Here is a 12,894-nt window from a genome sequence, read left to right on the forward strand (position 1 = left end):
ACTAAATAGGCCACCAAAAAGGAAATGAAGCTCTCAGCAAAGATGGTCAGAAATTATTTCAAAGGGCACCTGACAAGTATGAGAACAGTAGTTATGGGGTGAATTCCAAAAGAAAATAGCACCTTATTTTCAATGCTGTCAATCTCGGATAAAGTTATTTCTTATTTTAAGCAAAATCAACTATTTTAATTGTGCTCGACTTGCTGCAAAATTTTCAATTATTCCCGACTGAATGAGGACAGTGTCCTTTCCGCTCAGTTCTATTTCCTAATAGAGCTTTGTGCATGGCTACCTCTACCTATGACTGTGTTCTTTACTTAAATATCTGGTTTCTGCTGTCACCTCTGGAGATGCCCCTCTCGTTTTTGTGAAGTTTTATGGAGGACAGTGATCACATGAATCTTAATTCAAATCCTTGCACACAAACAAAACCATCTATAGCAAATATCGGATGCTGGCCACTTACAGCAGAGACAGATTCAAACGAAATAAATACATACCTTTAAAGCATTGACTCTTACTTAGGAACTATAGATTAAAAAAAAAAAGAAAATGTACTCTGTTTTTTTCTCCTTGGCGCAGCAGAGTTAAAGATCAAATCAATATCATTTCAGTATGAGATAGTGGCAACAGCATGTGGACATCAGCAGAGTAATTAAAAAGCCAATGAGTTTACTTGGTGAGATGTAATTTAGCCATAGTCAGTGGCTGCTTCCAAGAAATCTATTTACCCCAAGTATCCTCAGGCATATATGGGAGAGTGTGAAATGATTGAGTTTTACTTATCCTTGTTATGTAGCAAATTTCAATTATAATTTCTACTGTAAAAAAACACCTGTTATAGCAATATTACCTTGCAGTTCTCCAGGCTTACAGGCACCAGAGATTTAAGAGAAAAAACATTACTATTTTACTGATTCCAAAAACCTCATTTTATCGATTTTATCCCCCCATTGGTTGCAAATTCCTTGATCCAGCTCACAATTGCTGCTATTTCTGGAGCTTATGGGTGCCTGCTTAGAAACAATATGTGGAAAACAACAGTAAAACTTTGCCTTTTGCCGTTTTTTGATAAAGTGCACCCAGATTCTCCAGGGAACTTTTCACCCACAATTTAACACATAACGAGACCTTGCTACTTGTTTACCACTTTTATGACTCACTTCAGAAAGACCAAGGTCCGCACAGAAGCACGGGACTTAGAAAAGAGGTTTCAGGTCAGGTACCGATCCCAGTAGACTATTAGTGGGGCCCTGTGTTGAGATGATCACCAGGAAAAAATGGCACAACTCATTAGCAATATCTGTCGTGCATACAGGAGCCCAGGAGGCTGCAGGGATCCTTGCCTGGCTCATTAGAACAGGCTTTCAGGGAAGCATTTTAAAGTGAAGCCACAGATTTGTATCATTTTGTCCTTCTTCCAGCCTCCAAGAGTTGTGTTCTACTTAACCTACAACTCCTAAGACAATACTTTGAACATGAAAACTTGTGGCAATCACTCCTCTGCTTAATTCAGAGTCCCCAAGCAGGAAGTAATATCTTTGCCATTGATTTGCCAGAAGTGCCCCAGGCCCTAGCTAAGTGTTATGTTATAATAAATCCTTTTTACAGTATTTCAAAATTTCTATATAGTCCTAGCAGGAATGTTCAGTATAGTTATGTTTTTGAAGAAAGTATTTTCCCACATATAAATGATTCTGACGTTTCATATTCTCATCTTAATGTGTCTTATATAAAAAGTTTTGTTTTCTTCTACAAAACGTATCAAGCCATTAGTACCTTTTGGAAAAATTATTAGCTCGTTTGCTTTACCATTCCTCACTGAAAAGTAGAAAATTAATATTTGCCATTCTACTTTTGAGGAAGAGAAACATTAATGAAGAGGATAGACTGCATAGGTATTTAATATGGGGCAAGTTTGAGACCATTTTCTAATGAAAAATTCTAGACTGCCCCCTTCTCTCAGGCAGGGCGTCTTCCAGTGCTGTCAACTTGTTAGCACGAGAACAACAGTGCAATATCTTTCTCAAATGATACTGAACACATCTCGTGGAGCTGCATCGTCCAATACCTTAGCAACCAGCCAAATATGGCTATTTAAATTAAAATGAAAATTAAAGAAAATTTAAAATCCAATTTCTGTTACAATAGCCACATTTCAAGTGCTCAATAGCCATAGTTGGCTTGTGGCGGCCCTTAAGGGTCAGTGCAGAGCAGATATAAAATATTTCCATCATTGTAGAAAGTTCTGTTGGAAGACATATTCTAGAGGCTCCCCTGTTGATAAAAGACTGTGGTGGTTCAATTTCCACACTGCTGTCTTCTCATCTCACGAATATCCATATGGCAATGATGTGGCCAGAAAGCAGATTTTTCTAGTATATTCAGCTTGCAGATTTACATTTCTTCATTTATTCTACAGATTAACATATTTACTTATAGAAACTTGTCACAATAGCCTTCCTATTTTAAGCCTGGCTTTTATTGTCCTTTTGTCTCATATTGTTATCAGTGTCTTACTGTACCAATGAGACGCAGAGTTAATGAAAGCAGGTGCTGTGTCTTAAATTTCTTTCCTTTTAAGCTTTGGTGCCAGATAGACCTTTGTTGAATATTATTGTTTTCCTGACTAAAGATTCTAAGTTCTGGACTAGGATATTCTAGCAATGGTGATTTTCCCTTCGATGGTAATAGTTCTTGGTATATACCCAATACAGTGGCCTAAATATATGTTTTCGAAGATAATGTTCTAGAAAAATATTCTTTAAAAGCCCATTAATAACAGGGAGAATAAACATGTCAAAATTGTTTTTAGTATTTTCGATATTTCTAAAGGATAATGCACTTTTATATATCTTTTGGTCAGTAAATAAATCTGGGGAAAACACTCTGAAGCTGGTTAAGAAAAATAGAGGCAATTCTTTGAAGTGGTTAGATGTACCTAAGCTTCTTGACCCCTTGAGCAAAAAGCGAAATAAAAAAGCTTCATTTTATTAGGGTTTGGAAAATATTTGTATTGTGGGACAATTGCTTGTTCGCAACATTAGGGGAAAGTTATAAAAACAGTCTATTTGCAGTTTTAAATGGATTCTGGTTATTTCTGACATTTCTGGACAATTCTGCCTTTCGATTGTCATGCACGGGAGGAACATGGCCTGTATAAATGAGAGGTCTGGGTCTTGGCCTGGCTGCACGCACAGGCGGACGCTCCGCTAAGGCTGGAGCACATGTTCAACATCTCCCTTGTCTAGAGACTTCTGTGAGGTGTACAGATTAGCAGCGGCCGGAAAAGCAAAGACTGAAAGGATGGTTGACTGACTCAGTGAATAAAGCTCTGGACATTACACTACCTCTGGCTTGGAGCATATGGAATCAGTCCTGCCTCTCTCAAAGGGGCGGAGTAAGCACCTTCCACAGGCTTGGCTTGGCGAGTCCGTGTGTGCTGAACCAAAAAGCACACAGAACAAAGACATCTAAATTTACAGCTCAGGTTAAAGAGCTGAGGGGCTAATCCAGTATATAGATGGCAACATTCAAATTGCAGCTCTTTGTGTATTTGAATGTGTGCTTATTCCAGGATTCAAGAAAATATTATATATATAGTTTTTAATTGGGACAAAATAAAAATATACGTATATTTTTTCTCTGCCCCAATTGTGACTGGCCTCTGAAATAAATTGATTTCTGGAAAAAAAATACATAAAAAAGTAATATATGTAAGTAATACAGTACTGCTTTTAAAAATAGATTCTTTAATTTATCCATGACTTGTAAATAAAAACCCACATTTATTTTAAGATAGTGCTTTAATATTTCAAGGACATTGAATTTCCAGTATCTAATATGACCCCTTGATAATTGACACAATCCATAAATCTGAAGTTACAGATTTCTTGCTCACTTGTTATTTTCAGTCCTTTGTTCTACACAATGCTATTTAGAACCGAAAAGGCTACTTAGAGGTTGCTAAATGAACCTAGATGATTATGAAGGCTAGCCATTTGAGTTTGGCAATCAAATAAACTCTAACAAATAAGTCAATTTGGTAAAAGAGAAAACAATATGCAGTAGTTACAATCAGGGATTCTGGATCTAGGCTGCTCAGAGTTGACCTGGTCTTCCATTTACTAATTCAGGGACTTTGGTCAAGTTACTTCACCTCTGTGTGCCTCAGTTTCTTCATCTGTAACATGGGGATAATAATAGTATCTATTAATAGTATCTACCTATCTAGAGTCGTTGAGAATGTTAAATAAATTAATACATGGAAATCTTTAGAACAACGTTTGACACATAGCAAGCACCGTCTAAGTGCTGATCATTATGATTGTTTAAGTTTAAAAAAACTTAAAGTGGACATTTTATTATGAAAGAATAGGCATCACTATAATTCAGGTGGTGATTATGATTCCCAAAGACTTGACCAAATTAAGTTTGCTGTCTTAAAGATAGGCACAACCAAGTTTTCCCAAAGACTCTTCAACAAGAAAAAACAATCCTATAAAATTATGATTAAAAATATGTATTTGTTTTGATGTAGTCCTACTTGTTGATTTTTACTTTTGTTACTTGGGATTTTGGTGTCATATCCCAAATGAAACCACTTGAGATATCACCTCATACCTGTTAGAATGACTATCATCAAAAAGATAAGAGATGTGTTGGCAAGGATGTAGAGAAAAGGGAACCACTGTACACAGCATTGGTGGAAATGTAAATTGGTTCAGTCACTATGGAAAACAGTATACTGGTTTTTCAAAAAATTAAAAATAGAATTACAATCTGATCCAGCAATTCCATATCTGGTTATATATATCCAAAAGAAGCAAATTACTGTCATGAAAAGATATCTGCACTCCCATGTTTGTTGCAGCATTCTTCACAGTAGCTAAGATATGGAAACAACCTCAGTATCAGTCAGTGGAATGAGTAAGGAAGACGTGATATATATATACAATGCAATATTAGTCATCCAGAGAAAGAAGGCAATCCTGCCATCTGTGACAACATGGTTGGACTCTGAGGGCATTATGCTAAGTGAGATAAGTCAGACAGAGAAATCTAAATACTGTATGATATCATTTAAATGTGGAATCTAAATAAACTGAATTCATGAAACAGAAAGTAGAACAGTGGTTACCAGGAACTGGGGGGCGGGGTAATTAAGGAGATGTTGATTAAAGAGTACAAATTTGCAATTAGAAGATGAATAATTTCTGGAGATCTAACACACAGCATTGTGATAATAGTCAACAATACTGTATTATATACTTTACAATTCTAAGAGACTAGACTTTAAATGTTACAACAAAAGAAATGGTAACTATGTGATGTTGTAGAGATGTTGGCTAATGTTATGATAGTAATCATATTGCAATATATAAATGTATCAAATCAACATATTGTATACCTTCAACTTATACCATGTTACATGTCAATTATATTTCAATATAAAATATGTATTTAGTACATGGCAATTTATAATGTGTTTTGCCCATCTTTCCAATTTCTAGATATGACATAATTATTCTCATTTGTAAATAAATTTTGGCAACTTTTATTTCAGTTTAATTATATTTTATATAATAATTTAAAAATCTATTATTTTCAATGTTATAAAAAGTTAACTATTCAAAATATGTCTTTTTCTTTTAAATGTGAACCTTCCATGTGGTGTTTACATTTTTTTTCAGGTAGCATTTCATCTGACACGTTATTTAATATAAAACTTATATTTGTTTATTGCAGAACATCTGGAAAAACAAAGAAATGCTCAGAGAGTCAAATGAGAATCTCTCACAATCCCAATACCTATACATGGCTATATTTTAAATTTAGTGTGTTTACTTTCATTCCTCTACTCTATGCATATGTGTCATCTGTATAAAACAAAGACAATCAGGATCATGCCATGCCTACTTTTAGAGACATATAGTATAGTGACAAGCAGTACTGCACAGAGGTTATGAGTGGGGTGTCAGGGTCACACCACCAGCATTCAAATTCTTGCTCTGTCATTTACTAGTGGTCTGAACCCAAGGAAATCTCTTATCCTCTTTCAATTTTATTTTCCTCATCTATAAAACAGGGATGATGATTCTACCAGGGAGTTTTAAAGATTACTTAGCATGCTTCAACTAAGAGCTTTCAAAAAATTTTAACAATAGATCATGAAGATCGTTAAATAACTATTGTTAAATAATTTTTGAAACAATAGGTTTTAATAAAAGCATACTTTTTTAAATGGTTGCATTATAAATTATATAATCGTGTGTTTCAGTTAGTTTACTTTTGACTTTAGGTAACCAAAAAAGCCAATTAATAGTGGCCATAACAATAAGAAGACTTTTTCTTTCACAAACTAAGAGTTTTTTATGTACACTTGTTTTAAAGTGGATTAATCCAGCAACTCAACAACAGCATCAAAGACCCATGATCTTTCCATCTCCTTTGTCTTCTACTCTCAGCATATGGACTTATTGTACAGGGCTAGATGCTCTCATGGGTCCAAGACATTGACAAGGTTCCAGCCATTATATGCAGACATATCAATGCCTACAAGAAGAAAACAAAATCCCTGACAAATGTCCTTTATAGGAGCAAAGGAAGCTTCTCCAGAGGCAGACTTGTTCTCATGTTTCATTGGGCAGAAACAAGTCACATGCTCATTCAAAATCAATGGAAATGGTGTCATTCTGACAGGCTTTATGAATCCTGACAGAGAGGGTTCATCCTCATTGAAGCCTCTGGCTGCCCCATACAGGGATCTAATTGTTGGGGCTCCAATTGGGGTTCTATTAGCACGGAACAAGAAGAGAATGGCTGCTCAATAAACATCCAAGAATGTTTAACACATCTGTATCATATTTTTGGTTATTTTTGTTAGTTGTATCCTTTTTTCTTGCAAATAATGCCATGATCAACATCCCTGAACAAGTTTTTGTGTGCATATCTTTAATTATGTCCTTAGTTTAAATTCCCAGAAATGGAAAAGTGGTAAAAGCATTCTTTGGTTTAAGTCTGTTAATGTATGTTGTCAAATTACCCACTGGAAAAAGTTGTAGCCAATAGCTTTCTCAGCATACGTTCATGAGCTTATCCATTGCCTTATGCCTTAGCTAATACAGGAAGGTACCATTTTATAGATATTTGCCAGATGAAAATTGGCATTGTTTGGTTTGGTTTGTATTTCCTTGATTACTAGCCTTCTTGCTAAACTTTTACTTTTTAATTTTTTTTGTTTCTTTGTTTGTTTTTTTTAACAGGACTTTATTAGGGAACAGTGTGTACTTCCAGGACTTTTTTACCAAGTCAAGTTGTTGTCCTTTCAATCTTAGTTGTGGAGGCCGCAGCTCAGTTCCAGGTCCAGTTGCCATTGCTAGTTGCAGGGGGCGCAGCCCACCATCCCTTGCGGGAGTCAAACTGGCAACCTTGTGGTTGAGAGCCCACTGGCCCATGTGGGAATCGAACTGGCAGCCTTCGGAGTCAGGAGCATGGAGCTCTAACCGCCTGAGCCACTGGGCCGGCCCTAAACTTTTATTTTTAATGATCAGGTTACAGATCCTTTCAAGTTCTCTGTGTAGATGACCATAAAATATGTGAATATTGACAGTTTCAAGCCTTTCTTTCCATTCTTTATACCTCAAATGATTTTCTTGTATGCACTATGCTTGCTGGGATTTCCAGAACAGTGTTGAAAAACTGGTGATATTGGATATTTTTGTCTTGTTCCTCACTTTTAGGTAAATGTTTTTGATAGTTGATGTTTGTGAATTTTTTCATATATATGTACATATATATGAATTTGCCATTAATTTACCATAAATTTACCATTAATCAGGTAAATTTCTTCCTATTAAAGATTTTTTTAATGTTCAGAAGTTGAAGTTTATTAAATGACTTTTCTGAATTTGTTGAGATGGTTGTATCATTTTTTGCCTATAACCTATTAAGATGGTGAATAGCATTTACCAATTTTTTTTATTGTTAGATTACTCTAGAGTTCCCTGGGATAAGGCCATTTTAATTATGGTAAATTATCCTTTGATATACTCCTGGATATGTGTAAGATGCCATCTTTGGGCTCCTTGAAGTATTTGGGAGACTAGACAAAAGCAGCTGGCAATTTTACAACAGAAGGCAGAACCAAAGCCACAGTTGGAAAAACACAATTTTTTTGCTGAAATTGTAACCCTAAATTTATTCTCTCATTGTGGTTTGAGGTGTGGGCTGTAGGGCTAAGACAAAATTTATGGCTGTTATCAATTATAATAACTGTATCAGATTAATGCAAGATAATAATTAGCGAAACTATGTGTGTGTGTGTGTGAGAGAGACAGAGAGAGAGAGAGAGACAGAGAGAGAGAGAGAGAGAGAGAGAGAGAGAGAGAGAGAGAGAGAGAGAGAGAGAGAGAGAGAGAGAACTGGGGGTATACAGGAATATTCCATACTTTCTGCCTAACTTTTCTGTAAATTTAAAACTTCCCTAAAAGAGTCTATTATTTTTTTAAAAAACAAAGCTATAGACATTTATTTAATGTCAAGAAAAATACATATAATACATTATGTGAATAAAGAAGATCACAAAATTCTACAATATGATTTTTGTTTAAAATGAATGTACATGTGTATACATGCATGCATGGGACCACACTTGCATGCACACATGAATATTTCCTCATGGACAAATACTTGACCAAATACTTGAACCCAAAAGGTCAATAGTCATTGTTTCTGAGCTATGAAACACAGTGCATTGTTTCGGTCTATTTTTTAATATAAAATTTCAAAAATTCTATAATGTAACTTGCATCACTTTTCTGAAAAGAAGTTTTCTTAAGAAGCATCTCCCAAAGCTTCTACTACAGATTAACTACTTGTGATTAATTAGTCCTTTTTGGAGATGGTTATTTTATAAAGCCCACTAGCTGTTTTTTTTTTTCCCCACTAGCTGTTTTTGCAGAGATGTTGGCTGTCACTTGAAACTCAAAAGTCTGAAACTGAAGTCATTATCTTCCCATCTATACCTGTTCCTCTGCTAGTGTTCCTTACATCTGAAAATTTCAGTGTTGCTCTCTCAATCTCCTAGTGTCAGAATTACAGGCATCTTTCAAAACTTCTCCTTCAGCTTACACATCAAAATTCTCTTCTGCCTCTCCAATTAATCCATTGTGCAATGCTAGCCTTATTTTTTATCACAATGACCTCCCCAAATCACCAATAACTGCATTGCCTAAAGAATAGAATTTAAATTCTAGTTGAGGATTCAAAACTTTCCCTTGGCTGGCCCAATTTACCTTTCTAGGTGTATCTTCCAGGAGAGTCATGTTCCCATCCAGTGTGACTGACAAAAGAGTGGCCGCTTCCTTCACATTCTGTATACCACTGTTTCTGCACCTTTATTTCATATCTGAAACTTGGAATCTGTTTTTTTGTAACTCATTCTTCTACCCTCAATATCCGTGGCTATTGAAATTCTATTTTTCCTTCAAATCTTTAATCAGTTCCTTGAAACTTTTCCTGTTTTTTTTAAAATCCCTGTCAGAACCCATCCATCTCCTTTGTGCCCCACTAGAACTGTGCCAAGCCTCAATTATAACACTTTTTATAATCTCCCTTATGTCATGCGAGTGATTCGCACATCCATTTTCCTTGATAGACCAAAATATCCTTTAGAATAAGGACCATGCCTTTGTATCACCTAAAATACACAAAGTGCAGATCTTTGCACAATAAATGGCTCTTAAATTGAATTGATTTAAATTACATTTGAAGTCATTTTAAAGTGCTGGCAAAATACTATTAATGGTGTCTGTGGAAGACGCTTTGAATTAAATGTGAGGACAAATACATTAATGCTAACATGCTCTCATGCAAACACCACCAGAGCTGTGATGGGGATTATCAAACATCAGCTTTCCTACCTGGGATTTGTGATCAGAATACCTGATTCTGTAAGCTCAGAAAAAGTTCACTTTTAGACAATTATTTGAACCACGATGAGAAAACTGCATCATATGATCAGTGTCAGAAAAAGTATAATGGATGCACAATGGGAGAAGGGATCTAAGATCACTTTATGTTTAAAAACATGTTTGTGTTGCTACAATAAAATGATGGTGAAAGAAGCCAAAGAAATGATGTGCGGCCCTCTCTCTTCACCCCTCCGCCCCTGCCCCCCAAAACAAGTTAGCAAACAACTGAATATTCAGGTTTTCCTTGTATGGAAAATCAAATAATCTTCCTCTAGAAGTGGTTATTTGATCGTAGATATAATAGATACACAATTTGAGAAGTGATCCGATATCATTTTATGTTCAAAATGTTGTTTGACATCCATTCAAGAAAGAAACTGGTATGTTAGTACTCTAAAGTCCTCTGTGAATTTGTGAAGGCTTTTAATGATAATTGAGTTTTAATTTATTAGTAATGGAACAAACATAAAATGACATTTCCTATAATGCACTTTTTAGAATCCACTATTAATTCCTATTAGAGAAACGTGTATTCAGACGGAAACTAAGAATGCTGTCCATGGTACTGAGGCTCACACAACACTAGAGCAGCGAAATCCCACGTATAAAAGAACCATAAGGAAAAGCCCACATCGTGTAGTGTATTTTTAATAATCATTTAATTTTCCACTTGATCAGTAAAGAATATATTTGCTTAATTTCTTATTTATTTGCGTACAAAGTTGTGGCCTCTATAGAGTATAAACCACTGACCCCACTTATACCAACTATATAATGTCATACATACTGCAGTCTAGTTTTATGTTGCTGAAGAACATAGCCTTTGTGTAAAAGTAAAACAATGAAACAAATCATTAACTCCTCAGAAGATCAGACTAGCCTGGTAAATACCTGTGTGTGTGTGTGTGTGTGTGTGTGTGTGTGTGAGTACTCATTTTTTGGTCCAGCTTCTGCATTTAGATGGATTCTGTTACTCTGTTGTATGCAAGGAGTCAAAGAAATCAACAAAAAACCTTTATACACAATATAGTAGGTTGGTGCAAAAGTTATTGCGGTTTTTGAAATTATTTTTAACCTTTTAAACCGCAATTTCTTTTGCACCAGCCTAATTCATGCAAAATGTGTTAACTGCTTCAGCAAAATAACCCCAAACTTCTTTTGAGATATTTTAAAAGTGGAAGTATTTCAATCTATAATTACAAAGAAGTACTGTGTCTCTTAAAGTGATGTTGTTTAGACAAATTATTTCCATTGTCTTCATATCATGAATCCTGACAAAATTCCTCAGTATAATGAAAACACACTAAGTAAATAAAATAATATTAAATCCAGAAATAAAACTTAGGACTTAATATGTTCCTATGTCCAGATATTCATGGCGAGGTTGAACCAGACAGGTGATACAGTGCAGTAAGCACTAAAATTTAGACTCATGATAGGATCAGCAATAAGAGTGCTACTTTAAGTTTGAATTCTTTCCATTTATCATCTTGTGTCACACATGAAATACTACCCAAATTCAGTGTATATTTCGTCTGTGTGGTGGTAATCTAACTTTGTAGGGATAGTCTAGTGATCCTAGTTTGCTATCAAGATGGAATGCTGGTGATTAAATTACACACCACATCAATTCTTATTAGAAATGTGCAGGCAGCAAAATGTTTACATTTTAGTAGATGATTTGAGCTACGCTTCTCACCCATTTCTCACTATATTAAACTTGGTGATTAGCCATGGGCACTTTAGACTGCAGTTGCCCAACTTACACATTTGGCATCTTATTAAGACAGTTTTAAAAAAAATATAGCCACATGTTAGTACTTCTGTATATGGTTGTAAATATTAAATAAGAAGATGTATATCAGAATGATTTGTATATTTTAAACTACTATAAAGATAAGGTGGGACATTATATTTATGCAACAAATATTTGTTTAGCACCCATTATGTTTCAGGCATTCCTGGGGGTTCTGGGGACAAATTAGCTGAAAAACAATTCCTGTCTTCATGATGCTTATATTTTAGTGAAGGGAGACAGATAACAAAGATGTATATATATATATAGTATTTCATGATGGTAAGTCCTTTGGAGCAAAATGAGGAAGAGAAAGGGGCTAGGAAGTTATGGGGTTGATATTAAGAGCTGAAATTTAAAATAGGATGGTGGTAAGGGAAGTTCTTGTGAGAAGGCAATTTTGAACGAAGACCTAAAAGATTCAGTGAAGGGATTTCTGGGAGAAGATGGTCCCAATGATGAAGGTACAACAAGTTCTGAGTCAGGATCTTGTGTGGTATGTTTGAGGAACATCAAAGAGACTACTGTGACTGGAGCAGTCTATTGAGGGTAAGAGTAATAAGATAACACGAGACAGCTAAAGTGGCACAGGAAGAAGATAATGTAGAGGATTAAACCTTAGAGGCTATGGACTGCCATATGACTGGCTTTGGCCAATGGAATATGAGCAGCAGTGATATTGTTACTCCGGAAAACTCATGTGAGCCTCACCTTTCATTCCGCTTCCTTTGAACTGTAACTGACAACATTAGAGTTGTTGGCTCCTACAGTGACCTGAGTTCTGGGGTGACCGAGATGAAATAATATGAAGTAGAGTGTTTATTTCATCTATAATACATAGCTAATATGAATAAGTAATAAGCCTGTGTTATTTTAAGGCAACGAGATTTGGGGGTTGTTTGTTACTAGAGCATAATGGAGTTCCTTCCAATTTGTATGGGAAATCATTAGAAGTTTTTGAGCGGAGGAGTTGCATAATTTGACTTCTATGTCAGGTGGGCTATTGTAGCTTCTGCATTAAAAATAGTTCATAGAGGGCAAAGGAAGAAACAGAAGATGAGAAGGGGGCTATTGCACTTAGTATATAGGCATACAGGCAAAACATTGTAGTTTAGACCAAGGAAA

The sequence above is a fragment of the Rhinolophus hipposideros genome (genome assembly GCF_964194185.1).
Source record: "Rhinolophus hipposideros genome assembly, chromosome: 3".
Taxonomy (NCBI): Eukaryota; Metazoa; Chordata; class Mammalia; order Chiroptera; family Rhinolophidae; genus Rhinolophus; species Rhinolophus hipposideros.